The 21,281-nt window shown below is 42.5% G+C and overlaps 1 long non-coding RNA gene across 1 annotated transcript; it reads left to right on the top strand.

Annotated features, from left to right (window-relative positions):
* The first annotated feature begins 2,212 nt into the window (after positions 1-2,212).
* Positions 2,213-21,023, top strand: LOC108407925 (uncharacterized). The gene is made up of 4 exons (XR_012132656.1): positions 2,213-2,348; positions 2,804-2,897; positions 18,276-18,391; positions 18,934-21,023. It is a non-coding gene; the product is annotated as an uncharacterized lncRNA (long non-coding RNA).
* Positions 21,024-21,281: the final 258 nt, after the last annotated feature.

Below are 21,281 nucleotides of genomic sequence, written 5' to 3'. Positions count from 1 at the left end.
CTTTCTTTCCCCTACTCTTTTATAAACCCCTGCAGCCTCCTGTCCGCAAAACCCTGGTGAGAAACTAAAAAGGGCCAAGGGAAGAACCCACCCTCTTCTAAGTACTGAGACAAGGAAGTGATGATCAAGGGTCACTGCCTTGGTCAGTTCCTGTTTCTGGAGCAAAGATGCCAAACTCTGTTCCTTTTTCTTGTGAAAAAAATGTAGAGGTTTGCATTTCCAAAGTTCCCAAAACCAGTATGTCACTGTGAGCTGTCTGCATTTCTGTGCAGGGTCTGCCAAGGCTTCCTGGGCCTGCTCCTCATGGGAGACTGTCCAGGGGCAGCCTGGGAAATGACACCTCATTCCCTACCCCTCCCCACTTACACCACCACCCACCAGGCCCATCTGTGGAGGGGTAATGCCTCTCCTCAGGCCTGCCTCAGGCTCCTATTTCCTAGCAGGACCTCTCAGAAACCCCTGCAGAGGGTAGAAATTATAGCTGATAACTTGGACTCAGAAGTGATGTGAATCAGTTTGGGAAACTCTCTCCCTCCCTTGCTTCCAAGCTTGGAGCCATCCCATTCCAGGTGCAAGCAGACACAGCTACCACCCTTCTGGCTCTCCACCCTCGGTACCCCAGACCTATTTGGAACAGATGGACAGCGCCACTTCATGCGGTATCAGACCCTCCTGAGCCCTGAGCCAAGAAAGGAAGGCCAACCTGGCAAGTACTGGAGGTAGGAAAACAGGCATATATCAGCTAAGCCAAACTCGGAGGCTAATGCCAGCATAAGACGGAGAGAGAGAATGGGCACTGGGATTAAAGTTAGGATCAAGATACGAAGGTCAGAGTGGTCTTGGAGAAGTTAATGGTGCTAGGCCCTCTGGACTGGGCCCACCTTGGGGTGGCAGGTAAGAGAAGGCAGGACAGGGCCTAGGCAACAGGTTCTCTGTATATGCAGGAAGCAAAGCTTAGAATTTTCTAGCAGGATCCACATCTGGCCTGCTTCTCCTTTGGTCTCTGTTTCAGTCTTTACTGTGCCCACCCAGTTCATTCCTCTTTCATTCATTCATTCATTCATCAAACATTTAAATAGTGTCTTTACTATAAGGCAAGCACCAGAGTAAACAGTGAGTCCACAAAGATATGTAAGATTTCATCAGTCTTTGACCTTGTGGAGCTATTGTCTAACTGAAGAGAGAAATTTATAAGCAAATATTCACAATCCAGTATGAAAGGTGAAATACTACAGGACATGGCAGCAGATGGAGGGAGTAGAAGACAATGGGAGTCAAGGAAGAATTCAGAGAGAACAGAGGGTATTTGAGCTGAAAGCTCAGTAGGACTCACCAGCCAGAGAAGGGAAGGGAGGGCCTTCCAGGGTGATGAAACCAACAGCTGGAGAGGGTAAGCACAAAAGCCCTCAGTGTGAGAGTTCCCGGGTGTAGGGGCAGAAGGTAAAGGCCCCTCCAAATGCTATTCTTGACTGGACCAGGCACTCAAATGAAGTAGATACATAGAGAGGAGAGAAATCCTGAGTCAACCAGCACTTATTCAAGCCCCGGGGCTACCTTCCTAGAAGAGGTTACCTGGACCCCCACCTCACCTCTCCCCCAAACTGTTTTTGTTCTGTCCAAGGAAAGCAGGAAGCTTTGGCAGGCTCAGCTGACCACAAGAAGTTTTCCAATCCCCTCCTCATGCCTTCGCACTCTGGAAAATTCTGAGACATCTCGTTATTCAGGCCAGGTCACCTCTCAGGTTCTCTCTCTACTACTCTGCATCCCTGCCCCAAGTCCCTCACACTATACCACCTGGTGGCTGACACCTCCCGACGGGTCTGCCTCTCCCACCGAGCCACGTCCCTGCCGTGCTCTCAACACCTGGAGTAAAGAAAGGCCTGCACTGCAAGCCAGGAAGGCAGGCCTAGAACACTGGGAGACATCAGCGGCCGGGACTTTCCAAAAGCATAGGCTGGGACTTAAAGAGGCCTCTGTAAGGCCCGGAGCACCCTCCTCGCTGGGGTCCGCACGGGATGTGTGCTGCGCGCCATCCCAGAGGCTGAGGATCTGAAGCCTCATCAGCCAGGGCTGCAGGACCACTCCCCAGATGAGCCAGAGCCAGGTTAAGGGGGAGGAGGCCGGACTGGGCCAGGCAGTCTCTCCAGGGACGAGCCTGTGTCCCTTCACGTGCTCGGGAGCGGGAGCCTTGCTCCCGCCGCAGGTGCGGGGAGCTGGGAGTCCGACAGCCCTCGCCAGCTCCCCGCAGCGGCTGCGCACGGTCCCTCGGTGCCTGCCCGCCCCGCCCGCCCGGAGGCCTGAGCGAGGCGACGCGGGAGGAATTCGAGCCATTTCCTCTGCGACGCGCGGTATGTGGCCTGCTCGCTGCCCGACCACAGCGCGGCCGGGAGGTGGGGGCCGGGCGGCGCGGGCCAGTCGCCAGCCGCGCCTGGCAGCTGCCGGGGCCTCACTGCCCTGCTCGGGATTCCCGGGCGGCCTTTCCCGCAGTGGGGGCCTGTGCGGCGCCCCCGGACGCCGGCTCCTCCCGGCGCGGCCGCAGCCAGAACCTGTCCCCGCCCTGCCCTCATCCCGCACCCCCGCCTCCCCTCTCCCCGCCTTGCAGACCGTTGGGGGTCCCCAGAATCTTGAGTTTGAAGTTGGCCCTTGCTCCGTCACATTGAGGCAAGTCCCTTCTCCTTTCTAAGCCTCAGTTTCTCCATCTGTGAAATGGTGGGCCTAAAAACAGTGTTGCCTCGTTTGGGCTGAGTGTAATTGAGAAAAGGAGCTTGTTGGACAGATGTCAACGATGTTTTTGTTTCTCTAGGCACCGGTGCTGTCCTTAGTTTTCCTAGATCTTCTCGCCTACCATGCCCACGGCCTCTTCTCCACTCTAACTTGCGGGAGGAGCAGCTGTACAGGTAGGCACAGTAGCAGGTGGCCGCCCCCTGCCCCGGCCTCCCCTAAACTGCCCCCTCTTATATATAAAAAAAAAATGCCTAAAGATCTGATGGTAGTCTTTGTTGGGAGTATTTGCCTTCAAGGTTCTTGAAAAGCCTAAAGACAGTTATTTACATTTTTGAAATGATGTCATCCCAGTCTGAGAGCAGCCAGACACGCACGGATTAGAGAAAGCTGAGATGCGGCCCGAATAATAGGTGCTCAAACTTGGATTCTAGTTTTGCAGCTCTGAACAAAGGATGCGTGCTCTCTGGGTTCCTCTTTCAAAGTGCAGGCTCCCCGGGAGAGAGGACATTCTTTCAGCCTTTAACCGTTTGGAGGCGCGGCGAGGAAATGCAGAGCCAGAGCCCCAGGTGACTGAACGTGTGCTATCCACTTCCCCCACCGCCCAACACCTGCCTCACTGCACCCACGGCTGCCGTAAATATCACTAGGTGGGGTTGGAAAGCCCCGGGTTTCACCAGGCCTGCCCACCGACTGCTTTGCAGATGCAGCACAGAAGAGCTGCTCTGCCTCAGTGTTCTCCAGATGGCCCCTTGTTTTGATTTTGTAACTTCTATTCCAGCCAGAGCCCTACAGCTAAGAATCAGCCCTTGCAGGAAGATGGGCCCCCGTCATTCCCTACACACACTACAGCCACAGACTGCATAAATCCAGGTGGAGACAGGTCCAGAAACACAGGTGCTATAAATAACCTAGTGTACCCACGAGAGTGAGCTCTCAGTCAGGCCCCTTCCCACTCGCCCTCCTCAGAGCCCACCACTTTTGGCCAAGGGGCTCTGCAGGCCGGTCTCCCGCTGTGGGAGGAGCATACTTCCTCTGTTACCAGAGAGGCTTGGCTTCCGAACCCAGTACTGCCCAATCCAAGGAGTTCCCTCTACTGAGGATAAACTCCCAGTGGCAGAATGCTCCCTCTCTGTCCTGGTATTTTTAGGCTTCTCCCAGGAAGCCCAGGCTGTAGCAGGTCTTCAAGACGGATGACTCCTGTTTCAAGATTGATGAGGGATGCTGCCCATGGTTAGAAAGCAACAACCTAAATCAGATTTTAAAACTTAAAATACGATTCTAAATTTTTGGCAGCACCTTTTGTTCAAGGAGTTAAAAAAAAAAAGGTTGGAGACAGGAGAGGGGAAAGAAGAAGCTGAAAATATATGCAAAGAGGAGATAAAGCCCCACTAGAAAAGAGAGTTGCTTTCCCAGCAGGCTGATCCCCAGGAGGTTCGTAGGACTTTCTGAGCCAATCCTGAACCTGGCACTTGGAGTGCAGCTCCTTGAAGAAATCCACCACTGGGGACTAAGGGACTCAGACACAGAAATCATCCCCAGGAAACTCAGAAACCTGATGATTTGGAGAGAGGGTAGCAAGAGCAAGGCAGGTTTGAAGTTGTGAGTGAAAGAGATCTGAACCACCAATTTTCAAGTGTGGCTGTAAAAATTAGCTTTAACCAGATAAATCCCTGTTTGAAACATAGAAGGCAGTCCCTCTAAAAATGAAGTCACATCGTTTTCCAGTGTGGGAGCTTACTCTACAGTCACTGTGCAAGCACTTTGCAAACTCAATCTCAATGAATCCTACTTAGGATGCACTAGTAATTCCCCATATTCCAGATGAGGAAACTGAGGTCAGGGAGGCTAATTAACTAGCCAAAGGACACCCAGCTAATAGAGGACAGGTTTGAACCAGGGATCTGACTCCAGTGATCACATGTTGACCCTGTGGAATAATCAACTCCTATGGTCTCTCTGAGCAGAAATGGAAATGACCCCACTACAGTCCTTGCTGCCTTTCTCAGTGAAGATGTTCCTGTAACACTCACCTGTCTCTAGCAGACCTGACTGATTGCAGCCTCATTGAACTTGGTGGCTTTTCTGAGGGGCCCAGGCAACCTGCTCCAAGACTCCAGGGCATAGAGGAATAAACTGTCCATAGGAGCAGGATTCCAAATGGACTGGATGTAAGTCACCAAGGTCAGAGTCAGCCCTGGACCAGTCCTTCCTCTGTGGTTTCAGGACCACATGGAGGCCCAAATGGCCTTCCTATGAAAATTCAGCCACAAAAGAACCATAGCACAGAATCAGAGGTGTGTTTAACATTATACAAGTCACTGGTATCTCATGGACCATGGGCCAAGGTAACCCAAAGATATATTTTGTCTGGCTTTCCTACCATGTTTTAAAGTTAATTAACAAGCATTTAAAATTAGAAGATTACACAGAAATACCTGAATTTTAAGCTTTTCCCCCAAAATCTGAAGATCTGTCTGCACTAACATTGTATGTACTCTGTAGTTCACTACAGTGCTGGCCTTCCCATCCTGTGTTACTCTCCGTACCCTACTGCATGGCCCATCTCCCTCACAGAAATGCAAATAATACTCACTAAAGCAGTAACTATTGAGTCTAATTAGTCACATCCCAGTGGAGATAACTGTTTCCAAGACCTGGTTAAGTTAGGGTGAGGGTAGGAGAGAAAGTGGGGCACCCCCCAGACAAGGCATTAGGCCATACCAGAGCAGAGGAGATTTTGAAAGGAGAAATCCTGAAGACCCCAAAATGAGAAATCGCTGTTCCAACAGCCATCATGGATGTGCAACACCTGCTCCTGAGGAGCTCATCCTTTCATTTAACTCAGCAAACACCAAGCTTTTATTAGCATCCTGGGCTCCTTTCCCCGCGCCTCCTTCTGGAAGCGCCTTGGGTGATCCCCAGCAGCAAACCCTGCAGATAATTAGGGGACTGCCCACTCAAGCTATGAGTGAGCCCAAAGGAATGGGTCTGGCTTCCAACCAGGACAGAGCTAGGCCCAGGAGAGGAGCTGAATGAAGACAAGGACCAAGTGCTTAACTGGGGTCTGGGCAGCCAGGAGCTGAAGCACAATCTCATTCACCAAGATGGTGAGCAGATGTGTTCTCTGAAATGTGGGCCACATGAGAGAGAGCCATTTTCATCAAATTTGGAGGCTGTTCCTGCCAAAGCACTTTATTGTGCAGGCAAAGAGGGGAAGAGGTTTTGTATGGAGATGTGGAAATGGATGAGATGGCCTAGGACAGATGATCTGATGAACCTCGGGGCCTCCTCAGCCTGCTCAGCATGCCCATCTGGGAGGATTTCAGCTCTGAATATTAGAACTCATACTTTTTTAGCATCAGCCCGTGTGACAAGTTTGTCAACAGAGCCCTGGATGTATACAATGGAGTAGAGAGCAGGGTAGACATGATGAAGTGCTTTTAGGGCTTTTAGAGAAACAGGAAGTTCAGTAATCAGAGGAAAACCTGTTTGACTTCTTTCAAAACCAGTGGATGTGGATAATATGTCAGCGTCAGGATTGTCACAACTGCTGGGCCTTTCGAAAATGTGAAAAAGAAGCAGGAGATGGGGAGGAGAGATCCCTGTGGGAGTTGCCAGGCTGGATCAGGGACATACTCTACTCAGAGAGCCTCCCCTAACCTTCCCCATCATCAGGAGCTCCTGAAATCCCTCCTGAAACCCAACACTCCATCTTGCCACCATCATCTGCTTTGCATCCAATGGGACTAATCTCATTGTGTCCTTGTCCCTGTTTATATCAGTCCTGAAATCCCCCTGGCTCCCAGGTCACCTCATCTCCAGGTCTCTAATCCCATGAGGCCCTGTCTTTCCCCTATTCTGTGGCCTTTTCCCACCCTTCCCTGAACTCTTCCTCCATGACCTCTGGAATTCATAATCCACCATTAGCAAAATCTCCTTTATTCTCAACCCATTCTCTGAGCATCCTCTACTTCTTGCCCTGCAGGATACCTGGCTCTCCCCTGAGTTCACTTGCTTTGATTCATAAGCAGAGTCTCCCGAAGCCTTTAATATGCTTATACAGGATATGTGGCAAAGTCAAGAGGTGGAAATCAGATTTCCCAAGTCTTTGGCCACAGAACTCTTTCTATCATGGAACATCTACTCTGGTGTTCCATGAAACACAAGTAGGGGCTAGTGAACCACTGAAGATTTTTGAACTGGAAAGCAACACCTGGGGGAAAACAAAGTTTTAGAAAATTGATCTTATGGTAGAATGTCAGGTGAACAGAAGAGGTAAGAAGAGCTTGGATTCAGACAATACAATTAGATGACTGAATGAAGACAAGAGAGGTGGGGGTGATTGGATTATACTGGAGCAGAAAATGGAGAGCAAAACATTTATTGTATGCAATCTTCTGTTGGACTCTGGGAGACACAGAAGTGTCTGGGTTGCTGGGTCTTGAAAGTGTTTGAATGAGCATTAATCAGGATTTGATTGCAAGGGACAGAAATCAGTCTGGATCAGCTTAAGCAAAAGGGTAGTGTTCTTAAGGAAACAGGGATGCTTCACCAAGAACTGGATCCGTGTACTGGAAAGCTGGCAAAAATTCCTTATCTATTTAGTCTCAGCTTCTCTGCATGTCTGCTTCATATTCTTCATATTCTCTCTCTCTCTCTCTTCTCTTCTCTTTCCCCTCTTTCTCCCCTCCTACTCTCATCTGTGGAAGAAAATGGCTTCCCTACAGTTCCCAAGTTTGCTGTCACAGTTCCAGACACATCAGAAACTGACTCTCCATCTCTCCTTCCCAGTTTCAGATTTCCAGTAGAAAGAATCTTGTTGACCCAGCCTAGGACCCATTCCGCTGTGACCAGGGGAATGGGTTTTAAAATAGAAACATGGCTGCAGGGGACTTACCTTGTAAATAAGTGTGGAGGCCACTTACCAGAAAAAGGTGTCAGCAATGGAGTGAAATCATGACCTTTAATTGAAAGTATGCTTCTGGAAGAGTTAAGCAGGAAGCTACTGTTAAATGGATGGATGACTGTGAGCTTTATGGCAACTTCATTAGAGAGTTTCTATGCTTGTCCCTTCCCAAACTCCTTTATTTTCCAAGTCCTGGAAGAATGTATGGATAAGGAAAGCAGAATATACAATGGTTAAGTGCACATGTCTGGGTTAGATTGCCTGTTTTTTGGATCTTGGCCTTGAAGACTTGAGCAAATTATGTAACCTGCCTGAGCCTTGGGTTTCTCACCTGTAAAATGGGTATCATGAAGATTAAATAAAGTAATATGTGTAAAGTACTTAGCACAATGTGCTCAATGTCATTTTTTAATGAAAATTAACTGATGAGGCTGAAATTTACATCTGCAGATCCTACTTGTTAGCACATTTATTCCAGTGGTGATTCAAATTCTTCTGCAGAAATGGACTTGAAAGACAGAAAATTGCTCTTGCAATCATTTAATAAGGAATTCTAGACAATATCTTCAATAAACTAAACAAAAGAAAGATGAATTCACAGGTGGGCTAGTGGTCAGCTTGGTTCTCCAGATATCCCCACAAACGTGCCCTCTTGAACAGGGGGTTTGGGGAGAATAGTAAGCCATGAAGATCTCGTGGACCCAAGTGGGGCTTTAGAGATCACAGGTCACTTGGGCCAGGCACACTCCCTTTTATTCCTAAAGTTTAATATCTACCTACCTATTAAATGGTCATGGTTTGGAGGAGAGAAGACAAGAAGAGGAATTGCTTTCAGCTGGCCAGAGTCTTTAAATAACCCTGGGTACAACATCTTTTAAACACAAAGGAGACCATATGTAAAACATTAGTTAAATTCAGATATAAATCTAGTCTTTGACCAGTCCAGAGCTAATCAATATGCTTTTCTGCTCTCTTCGAACTTTGAGTTTTCTGGCAACAAGAAAAAATCCGAAACCCCATCCAAAACCATCGTCCAGACAGCCCAGCTTCTATGCTCCCCTTGCTCATGTCACATATTGTTGACAGAACTACTCTCGTTACCACATTTATTCCAGTGGTGATTCAAATTTTTCTGCAGAAATGGACTTGAAAGACAGAAAATTGCTCTTGTAATCATTTAATAAGGAATTCTAGACAAGGAATACAGAGCTATGAATATGGATTTACCCTTAGCTTTCATGGATGCATTTTTCTCAGTTATTTTTGTTGAAAATCACAATGAACTCATTTAAATAGCAAGGTAAACTGAGATGGAAAATTACCCGTAGTAAGAATTTTGTTGAAAGTATAGTCGCCTGGCTTTAGGAACATCAAGGACACTTTGTTTAAATTGAAAATAAGCATATATTTGAATTGTGTTTGTTTAAATGTGTCAGTTTTAGGCACAAGGAGACTACCGCTTCCCAGAAATTAAGAATTTGCTTTGGGAAAAAATCTTGCAGTTTGATTTGAGGAAATGTACAATGCAGAGGGGGAAGAAAGTAAGTAATGGGTGAGAAAGACCCACCCAAGGGCTGCAGCCAGCTTCCCTAGAAAGATTCATGACCATGCCTCATTACTCTGCTGAGCTATTCTTTCCAACAAATTTTACTCTAACTCTAAATAAATCATTGAAGCAACTGCCGCTGTTATCAGAGCTATCTTTGCCTCTAAAAGAGGAAAATTCTGGACATGCAATATAATCTTCTCACTGTCTAAAAGAGATACCAGCCCATTTGTCATAACTGAAAACATTAGCTATGTAGTATATTCAACATTAAAGTATCATACCTCAATATTATATATATTTTGTAAAATAAAAGGTGGAGGGAGCACACAGAGGTGGGTGGATGCAAAAGTGATAAAGTGGCTTAAGTTAGATTAACTAACTGTAACCTACAAAAACCATTCTATCTATTGTAGGTGCTTCTAGAAGGTAAGAAAAATTTATGAACAACATTTTAAAAACCTTCTGAGCTATTGACAAATGAATTCTTACTCTTACCATATGTATAAACATTTATGTAATGCAAGGGTTTCATAACTCGCAGTGTCATCAAAGGGAGTGCTAACACAGTGTTCCTCTCTTTGACTTGAATGACCTCTTCCCTATTAGGGTCATTATTGCTTCATAGCATTCCAGGGGTGAAAGGACTCTGAAAGGTCATTTGCCTTACAACCCAGCTAGCAGCATTGGCATTATCAGGGAGAAGCTGGTTAGAAATGCCGAATCTTGGGTTCACCCCAGACTTATTGACTCAGAATCTGCATTTTGACAGGACCCCCAAGTGATCCATAGGCACATTTGAGGTTAAAATATGCCCCTCTTGGTCATTCTCCTGCCTCTGAGCAGAACTGGGCACAGTGGATAGACTGGTCTCATTCAGCCAATTTTAGGTCCCTTATAGTCTGTCCTGTTTGAATCATTGAGAAGAAAGGGGAAATACACTTATTTAAGGGAGTCTTGCATAACATAACAAAGTTAGCAACTTCAATATAATCAAGTGCCTTGCAAATTAGGACAAAGGAAATATAAAAAATGGTGTGGGCTCTAGTAAAGTGAGGGTAGTACAGAAGCTGAGTCTATCAGGGATTGGGAGGAGCAATTTCACCAAATTACCAATTCCAAAGACTTCTCTGCACTGTGGGTGATACATAGCCTCAGAAGCTTAAAGGCTTGAGTCTTGCTGTATTTCATTTGAGCGTAGTAATTTTTATCTAGTACTTCCCTGCAGCTTCAAATGAAGGCCCTGGAACTACAGTGAATTTATCTGGTGGTTTGTGTGCTCACTCTGTAGCTATCCTCCAGGTTTCAGATTTATAACAAGCCTGGAATCTGGACAATAGGATACCTTTGTGGGTTAATGGCAGCCCAACTTCTAAGCCAAAAACTGAAGGATTTAGGATAGTTATGTATGTGGTCCAGTGGTTCTCAAATTTAGCTGCACATTAGTCACCTAGATAGATACCATTTTTAAAAACAGCTTTCTTGAGATATACTTGACATATAATAAGCTGCACAATTATAAGTGTACACTTCCAAGTATAAGTGTACAATTGGATGCGTTTTAAAATATGCTATGTACCCATGAAACTATCACCACTATCAAGCCAGTAACTCTTAAAATTTCTTTGTGCCCCTTGGTAGTCCCTCCTCACATCCTGCAACAATTTATTTGTTTTCTGCCACTATAGATTAATTTATGTTTCTAGAATTTACATAAATGGAACCATATTCTTTTTTTTTTTTTTTGGTCTCACTTCTTTCATTGAGCATAATTATTCTGAGATTCATCCTTGTTGTTGCATGTATTGATAGTTTGTTCCTTTTGTTGCCGAGAAATATCCCATTGTATGGATGTATGGCAATTTATCTAACCATTCACCATAGAAAAATATTTGGGCTGTTTGCAGTTTTAAGCAATTATGAATAGCACTGATATAAATATTCATGTACAACTATGAGTATATAAGTTTTCATTTCTCTAGGTAAATACCTAGAAGTGGGTATGGTAAGTGTACATTTAACTTTAAAAGAAAATGCCAAACTGTTTCTCAGAGTATTGCTTGCCCACCAGAAATGCCTGAGTTCTAGTTTCTCTACATCCTATCTAGCAGTTGACATTATCAGTATTTTTTATTTTAGTCATTTTAATAGATGTGTAATTATTAGATATTTACATTTACATTTCCCTATTGCTATTAATTTACATTTTCCGAATGACTATTGATGTTGAGAATCTTTTCATGTGTATATTTTCCATCCTTATATCTTTGGTGATGAGTCTTTCAAATCTTTTGCTCATTTTTTAAATTGAGTTGTTTTGCCTTCTTCATTGTTGAGCTTTAAGTGTTCTTTATATATTCTGGGCACAAGTTTTTTGTCAGATACATATTTTCTCCCAATCTTTTTATTCCCTAAACAATGTCTTTCAAAGAGCAGAAGTTCTTAATTTTGATGAAGTCCAATTTATTAGTTTTCTTTTAAGGATTGTTCTTTTAGTGATATATCTGAGAAATCTTTACTTAACCCAAGGTCACAAAGATTTTCTCCTATTTTTTCTTCTACCAGTTTTATAATTTTAGGTTTTATATTTAGTTCTATGATCCACTTTGACTTAATTCTTACATATGATGCAAGGTTTAGTATGATGTTTGCTTTTTTACACATCAATATCCAATAATTCCAGCACCATTTATTGAAAAGACTGGGCTTCCTCTACTGAACTGCCTTTGTACCATCATTGAAAGTCAATTTACCATATATTTCTGGGTTTGTTATAAATTCTCTATTCTGTCCCATTGCCCCAAGTCACATTATCTTGATTACTGTAGCTTTTTTATTAGTCTTGAAATCCAGCTTTTTTTTTCTAAGAAAAATAAGAACTTTTGAATATGTGTGTCAATTTCGGCATTTAAAAAGCCTAGTGGGATTTTGATTGGGTTTGCATGAATCTATAGATCTGTTTGGGGAGAACTGACAACTTAACAATATTGATTCTTCTAATCTTTGATTACAGTATATATTTCCATATATTTAAGTGTTCTTTTATTTCTCCCAGCAATGTTTTTCCAGTGTGTAGGTCTTACACTTATTTCATAAGGTTTATCTCTAAGTATTTGATGTTTTTGTGCTTTTGTAAATGCTAATATTAGTATTATTCTACTTTCCCACTATTTGCTGAAACTATTTAAAATACAGCTAATTTTTAATATTGATTTTGTATCCTACAACCTCACTAAACTCACTTATAATTCTGTAGCTTTTTTGTAGATTCCATAGATTTTTCTACATAGAAAATTATGTTGTCTGAGAATAAAGATATTTTATTTCTTCTTGTCCAATCTGGATTTCTTTTATATTTTTGTCTTGCCTTATTGCACTAGCTAGAAGTAGTATAATGTTGAAGAAGTAATGAGACTGGACAATTTTGCTTTGCTCCTAGTCTCAGAGGAAAAGCAGTCTTTCCCATTAAGTGTGATGTGAGCTTTATGTTTGCCATAGATGTCCTTTTTCAAGTTGAAAAGTTCCCTACTTTGCTGAGGTGCTTTCTTTTTATCTGAAATGTATTTTGAACCCTGTCAAATCCTTTTTCTGCTTCTACTGAAATACTCATATGGTTTTTCTTGTAAATATAAGAAACTATGAGACATTCTTATGTTAATAGGGTGAATTACATTGATTGATTTTCAAATATCAAACCAGACTGGGGTAAACCTCACTTGATTATTGTATATTCTGTTTTTTATATGTTGTTAGATTATAGTTACTAATATTTGAAGGGAACTTTATATCTATACTCATGAAGAATATTTTCCTCTCGTTTTCTTTTCTTGTAATACCTTTGCCTGGTTTTCATGTCAGAATAATGCTGATCTCCACAGGGGGGCCATCAGGTGAGAAATTGGGGATCTGCAGAGGTGAGGCTTAGAACCTCACCCACCTGTTTTGAGAGAAATCTTCTGCATCCGTGGATGTTTTATTGCCCTTGTCTAGCTTGGATTAATACTTAGTCTATAGGCACAGACCTGATCATCTGCATTTTCCCTCTTACAGCACTAAATTATGTTTTCTACCTTTATCTTGCATCTACCTACCACTTCAGCATTTTATTAAATAATAATAATAATAATAAGGGAGAAATGTGGGATTCACATATAAATCAAGTATAAAAATCAAACGAATAATCATATCTGACTTGTTTATAGTTCATGATGTGTGATCAAAACTGAAAGTTTCTGTGATGACTGCCCTTGCACTGCTCACCATGTAAGAACTTATTCACTATGTAAGAACTTGTTCACCATGTAAGAACTTGTTCATTATGCTTCAGAAGATTGGAGACTGTTGAGAATTAGGCTTGGGGTTGATTAATGATTGTGCATTGAGTCCCCTATACAGAATTTTATTGTGTTAACAACCATTTGATCAATAAATATGAGAGATGCCCTCTCAAAAAAAAAAAAGAATAATGCTGATCTCATAGAATGAGTTGGTATGTATTCCCACCTCTTCAGTTTACTTGAAGTGTTTGTGTGTAGAATTGATATTATTTCTTCCTTAAACATTTGATAGAATCTACCATCTAAGATAGAAGTTTTCTTTGTGGGAAGATGTTTAACCACTAATTCCATTTCTTTAATAGATGTAGAGCTATTGAAGTTATCTATTTCTTCTTGAATAAGCTTTGGTAATTTGAGTATATCAAATAATTTTTCTGTTTCCTCTAAGTTGATAAAATTTATTGGTATAAAGTTGTCCTAATATTCCCTTATAATACTTTTATTTTTTTATAATGCTTTTATGACCTGTAGAAATATAATGATATCACCTCTCTCATTCCTAAAAATATATCTTCTTTTCCTAAACAGTCTGGCTAGAGGTCTATCAATGTTATTGATCTCAAAGAATCTGCTTTTGGTTTCATTGATTTTTTTCTGTCTCCTATTTCACTAATTTCTTCATCTTTATTATTTACATTCTTCTGCTCAGTTTAGGTTTACATTTCTTCTTGTTGCTTACGGTGTAATCTAAGGTCATTGGCTTGAGACCTTCTTTTCTAACGTTAAGTGTTTATTGCTATAAATTTCCCATAGGTTTTGACTGAATATCACAAATTTTGGTATGTTGTGTTTTCATTTAGTTTCAAAATTACAGAATTTCTCTTTTGATTTCTTCCTTGACCCATGGGTTATTTAGAAGTGTGGAAATTTGTTCCCAAATAATTAGGTATTTCCAAGATATCATTCTGTTATTAATAACTAGCTTAATTAGACTTTGGTCAAAGAACATGCTTCATCTGATTTGAATATGTTAAAATTCCCCAAGGCTTATTTTATAGACTAGAATATGGTCTACCTTACAGAATTTTCTGTGTGCACTTGAGAAGAATATGTACTCTGACATTAAGTGGAATGTTTTTAAGATGTCAATTAAGGCAAATTTGTTGATAGCATTGTTTGGGTCTTCTATATATATCCTTACTGATTTTCTATCTATTTGTTCTATCAATTATTAAGAGAGGGGTATTGAAATCTCCAACTGTAATTGTGGGTTTGTTTCTTGCTCCTTCATACTTCTATATAGCCCACTGTCAAGTCCACACATGATGCCAATTAATTCAGAATCTCTGGGGGCATGACCCAGGCATCAGTATTTTTTTTAACTCCCCAACTGATTCCAGTGTGCATCCAAGTTTAAGAACCACTGCCTTATGCAGTCCACATTATGGATTCAACAGATTCTCAAATGCATTATCTCATTTAATCTTAATATCTGCGTTTGAGGTAGGCATTATTCATTCCCACTTTAGAGAAAATGAAATTGAGGCTCAGACACTTGTCCACGATCACACAGTTAATCAGAAAACCTAGCTGAGATTTAAACCCCAGTTTCCTATCTCAAAGTTAGTTGCTTTGAGTTACTTATATTTTGTTCTGTGAGGTATGTTTGTTGTCTTGAATTCTATTTTATTTTTTGCTGTCCCTCTATTACACTTTTTTGGGTTGTGGGTAAAAACCCAAAAAATGCTCTTCGAACATTCTTTGAACATGGTTGAGAAAAATCAAGAACTATGTCTAATCCAAAACTTATAATTTTCACTGGACCTACCACAGTGTCTGTTCTCTGAAGATGATTCTAAGGTTTTACTTTTTCGTCTTGAAAGATCTAAGTATCTGGGTTCATCTGACCACATAGTAGTCATCAATCTGCCTTTTTCATGGTCCATCTTCAACCTGAGGGTTTAAACCAGGCTGTAATTAACCCTGACACTCAGGCTTTTCTCCAAAAACCTCCTCAGGCTACAGACTGTCAGCCTGCTTCTCTCCATTAATACAAGACCTTGGCAGCCAGGGACTAGATCTTGTCCAACCATTCACCCAAGTTTGGGGCAAGATTATGAGCAAAGAGCAGCTTGGAATGGATGCATCTTCTGTGGGTAAAGGCTGTTTTGTTTGAGTGCTTTAAAGTGCTGGTGCACTACGATTAAGTTGGCCAAGGGTTAATATTTAAAATTAGGAATGATTTGAAGCATTCCTGTAGCTGAGTTGTTTAGCTGCCTCCAGAAAAGGATCAGTCAAAAAAAATGGACCATTAATGTTTTAGAGTCAATTTTAGAGATAAGGTACATTTCAAAGAGATAAAGAGGAAGACATGAAGAGCTTCTTTGGTTCTCTCTCTCTTTATTTTATTATTGTTTTTTGGTCACAGGTATCATCAGTTTCAGCTTCAATATAGACTAATGAATGAATGTGAGTTTGTTCCTTTTCATAAATATTCAACTATGCAAATATTTTCCCCAAACCTGCCTTCTTGGACCTATTTTCTATCTGCTTTTCTTCAGATCTCCTCCCCTGACTCCTCTTATTACCAAGAAGTCACATTCTGAGCTCAAGACTTAATAGTTGCTGATACGACTTTCTCTACATTTTGAATATTTCCTCAGTTATTGTACAAAGTGAAAACCAATGTTAGGGAATTTGGGTATTCTTTTTTTTAGAAAAGGAATTATTTTTATTACTAATGCAAGTCCACAACAACTCTAACGGTATTTCAAAAGAAAAATATCACTCACTCATTTTTTTCCTCACTTAACACTTTCTCTTCTCCAAAATTTCCTTCCAGTCTTAAATCATTACATGAAGTTCATATAGATTTTGTGTTCCACTTTATTGTTTAACATAACTTAATAAACACTTTTCATTATCCTTGCATAGTCTTCTTAATTATCATTGTTTGTGGCTGCATGGTCTTCCACAGATATATCATAATTCATTTAACCATTCCCCTGCTGCTGTACATTAAGTTGTCTGCAGTTTTCACTATTACAAGTGATTCTTCCATAAACATTTCAGTACATATAAAGATTTTCCCTCCTCTTCTTCTGAATAATTTACTTTCTAGACATTTCCAGGAGTGCTATTGTCATGAATGATTTTTAAGGGATGATCAGCTCTTAAAAAGCAGTGACACAGGGTTCATAACCCATGTCATACCTTGATTTGTAAGATTAATTAAGGCACAGGAGGGTCCTAAAGCATCACTCACTGTCCAGTCTTATCCCACAGAGTGGTCCAAGCAACAGAAGATGAATGCATCTCCGTCAGTTTATTGTTTCCACTGAAGCCCACTAGAAAAATTAACCAATTCCTCCCACATTTTAAGTGATTAGCTTTTGGAATAGATCTTAAGAAACTCCAGAACAAAACCATAGGGCTAAATCAAGTATGCACCTCCTGAGATAAATCTTGTCCGAAAAATGAAATGAAGATATACAATGTGTGTGGCAGGGAGCGGTAGGGAGTGGGTGCAGGTCAGATATGATTGGAACGCCAGTGTCACAGGTGTTCCCTGCAAATTGGTCTCTGGGAGCTGGGCAGCCAAGTTAAAAGCCAAACACAGACAGCAGCTGTTGAGGATGTAAAGTCTCTGGCTAGAGTGGAGAGCGAGTTGGGTGTGCTCACCCAGAGGCAATTTCCACTCCACCCTGCAAACCCAGTGAGTGACAGGACTGAGAAGAGAGAACTTCCCTGTTGCATTCCAGTCCTCCTTTCTGGACTTAGTGGGAATGTCTGTGAGACTGCTGGACCCTGGCTGCAAGCTGCCTGATTGCACTGCACACACCACCCTCAATGGTGTGTCATCGTTCCCCTTCAACCCCCCGGAAGACACAGAGGCTTCTAAGAATATCACATCCAAAGAACCAGATGCAGGACTGACTTGCACATTCCTGGCTACAGCCCTGGGTATAAAGTACAAGTAATGCCCACTACTGTTGTCCTAGAGAGACGGAGCTAAACTGCAGGGAGCTTGTGGGTCTTTCCTCTATTGCACAAGTAAGCGCTGAGTAGCAGGGGTGACACTATCCCCTTCACAGAGTTCCCAGAATGTTCGAAGAGCTCTGCAGGCTACATCACTGAGCAGGGAATCTTCATTATTCATTTCAACATCACTTTTCTTGGAAACCCTGACTGCTTCACTCTCCAAAAATAATCTATCAAATTTTTCTCTTTGTTGAAGTCATACTGCAAAAACTCCCATAATCAAATTCCCCACATTAAGATCCCAGTTGACATTATGTAACAACAGTCAAGAGGGAAAAGAGTGGGAAAGACACTGACATACTTCATTTTTCTTTCTTTTAACTTTTCAATCATGAAAATTTTCAAATACACACCAAATGAGAAAGAATGGAATAGTGAACTCCCATGTCCCCACCACCCAGCTTGAGCAGTCTCCGCACATTTCCTCTGTCATCCCCATCCTTCTCATTCCCTGCCAAATATGCATACTTTTCTTTTTAATTGGAATTTTAAAAGCAAGTCCCAGACACAGTGTCATTTCACTCAGAAATATTTCAGCATACATGTCTAACCAGAACTTTTTGTGGTATAACCTCTATAGGCACTTACATTTATCTTAGTAATTACTGGTATTTGTTTAGCATTTAGTATCTAGTGCAAGGTTTTGCATTAACACTCCTTATGCAGCTTATTTCATGAAATCTCAGCTCAGCAGAGAAATAGCTTGCAAATTCACAAACTCCCTGGGAGAAAGAAATGCGCTGGCCTTAAGAACATTGTTGTTTGCATTTTACTCATGAAGAAAATGCTCAGCCAACTCAGGGTAAGCTGTGCAGAGGCTGCGGTCCAGGAGATGGGAGAGCTTGGAACAAGAGGTGCGTCTGAGCCTGAATTGCTCCATCCCCACTGGATATTCAGGTATTAAAATGGGATTGCTTTCTCATCTGAAAACGGCCTTTTTTTTTTTTTTTAACTACCTTACACCTACCACGTCAAGTAGCATTGTCAAAATAGAAACATCCAGTCTTTTCCAAAAGGTAGTACCTTTATAAAAGACACTATCCAGTAAGAGTTTTGAAAAATGTAGTTTACATTTCTACTCATCCGGGAACAGAGGGGGAATGTTGCCTCACTCAAAAGCAATCTCAGTGTGAGTATTTCTCTTTGCAGTCTCCCCACCTAACCAATCTACATGCTCAGGAGATTTAGGCAGAGTAGTTAAGACTGGTTTGGCTTACCCCAGTAAATGTGGGGACTGCATAAGCACAGCCTTGGGGTGAGACTGTGACTCAAGGACAGTTGGTAAACCTGCTCTCAGTCATGAAAATCCCACACAGGCCTTGGGCTTCTGCCTGGGACCAGGCCTTCTAACTCCAGCATCCTATACTCAAACCCCCCAGTTAGCTCCACAGATGGTCACAGCACACTGCTGATTTTCCCATGTTATTGCCTTCCTCCAGGTTCTTATCACTTTATGCAAGATTGATTGCTGGACAGTGTCTATCCCTGATTGTCCCATTTTGGATTGGATGCCCTCCTCAGGTGCAGTCTGCTGTGGCTGAAGATTGGGGCATGTTATACAAAGGAGCTGCCAGGAGCCACAGTCATGTGTGAGGTCTTTGCACAGGGAAAGGGATGGATTGTGTAACCTGGACCAGCACAATACACAGTGCACTAAAAAGCGAGCTGTTCACATCGACTCTGACAGATGTCCTCTCTGCCTGGACCACCACCCTGCAGAAGTCTCTGTGACTTGCCCCTTTGCCACTGCCTCTACTTCTTTCAGGTCTGCACACAAGTACCCATTATCAGGGAGGCCTTCCCTGACATCCACATCAAATAGCATACACCACTTCCACTCTCAAGCCCTTTACTCTGCCTTGCCTGTCTTTATACCCCTTATATAACCTGACACATATTTATTATTTGTTGTCTGTTTTGGTCACTACAGTATCTCCTGAACCTAGAACAATGCCAGGCATAAAGCAAGGGTTCAAGTCATTTGTGCAGAATAAATGATCTCCTTCAGAACAAGATCTCACCCTCTTCTACCACACACAACTGATTAGAGCAGGCACTGAACATGGAGCTTTGCTGAGGATGGGCTCCATAGGAAATCATAGGGAGACACTAATGAGCGTTCCAGAGCCAGCACTCACTCACAAATCCTAGCTGTTCTAAAAGGAATATCTCTTTATTGAATCTATAACCTGTGACTACTACAGAGCTTGTGACCACCAGCTCACACTTTGTTCTTGCCTCAGAGTCTACATGAAGCTTCCTGATGGCCTTACAAACTTTTAAGCACATATGCTTTAAAAAACACATCCTTCTCAGAGCTACACCACTGAAAGGTGTTCCTTCAACAACAGAAAGATTTATTACTTTCTTCCCCCACAGAAAAACCACAAAAATATTTCCTTCTTGACTGCAGCAGTGAGTTCCAAGTGTCATTAAAGAACCGGGCAGATGCTTCCTCCTAGCCCATGTGGGAATAAGTTAAGATGAAGAACAGTTGAAACTCTAGTGCTGCACACATGCCCCATACCTTATTCCCCTCTGACACATCTTCTTCCTGTCTGCCTGGGGTCAGGGATGTAGAGCTGTGTGTGACCTGCCTCGTGCAGCAGCTGGGGCTCTGGAACACCCCTGCCCCTTATCCGTCTGGTATTAATAATAGATGGCTCTTATTGAATTATGCACCTGCCATAAACCAGGCACTGCACCTAACAAATTGTTTCAAATTCTTAACCCCCAAACTGCAAAAGAGCTGTAACCTGAGTGTCTGCTGCCTTGACAGCCCATATTCATAATAACAGAAACTATCTTTCTGCCTCTGTCACCAAGAATCACTTTTCTCCAGTATATTTGCAGAAAGGGAGCAGTCTCTCATCTCCAAAGCCTGTCCAGGCTGCAGCCTCTTCCTCTGCTTTCATCTGATCCTAAATGCCACACTCAGCCAGGGTCTCTGCTCACTGTAATGTGGGTGAAGCCTGTGCTCTGGAGCTGCATCTTCCCTTGACCTGACACTGAGGGTGGCCTCAGGGGCATAGTAGGCAGAATAATGACACTTAAGAATGTCCACGTGCGGGAACCTGTGAATATGTTACCTCACATAGCAAAAGAACTTAACAGATGTGATTAAGTTAAGGACCTTGAGATGAGGAGATTATCCTGGATTATCCAGGTGAGCATGATATAATGATCATAAAGGAAAGAGGAAGAGTCAGAGAAGACGTGGCAACGGGAGCAGAAGTCAGAGGGATGTGAGCCGGGGGCCACGGAATGCAGGCAGTCTTTAGAAGCTGGAAAGGGCAAGGAAACAGACTCTCTCTTAGAACGTCCGGAAGCAATATAGCCCTACTGATGCCTTGCTTTTAGGTCTTCTGACCTCCAGACCAGTACGATAATAAATCTGTGGTGTTTTAAGCCTCTAAATTTGTGGTGATTTGTTATGCTGGCACTAGGAAAGGAATACAAGGGATGATGCAGGAAAGCCACCTTTGCCTTTGCTGTCTTGTCCTTTAATCCTATACCTCTAACACATATGTGTACGCCACTTCATTAAGAGTTTGGGGATAAATATGAAAGGGGGAAAAAAGGCAGAATATTAAATACGATTGTTCCCAGAGCCCAAGGGAAGAAGGAAAAACCCTTAGCAGGGTTCCTCTGGGGGCATCTCCCCTTTCCTGGCCCTGCTGACTAACTGAAGGCCCTCCCTCTTTTTCTTCTTTTCCTCTGTAAGCCCACTTTTCTCTTCTCTGTGGCAAAATTCATTCATTCAGCAAGTATTTACTGACTACTTACT

The sequence above is a fragment of the Manis javanica genome, chromosome 1 (genome assembly GCF_040802235.1).
Source record: "Manis javanica isolate MJ-LG chromosome 1, MJ_LKY, whole genome shotgun sequence".
Lineage (NCBI taxonomy): Eukaryota > Metazoa > Chordata > Mammalia > Pholidota > Manidae > Manis > Manis javanica.
Note: the sequence above shows the minus strand (reverse complement) of the source record. Positions and strands in the feature narration are given on the sequence as shown.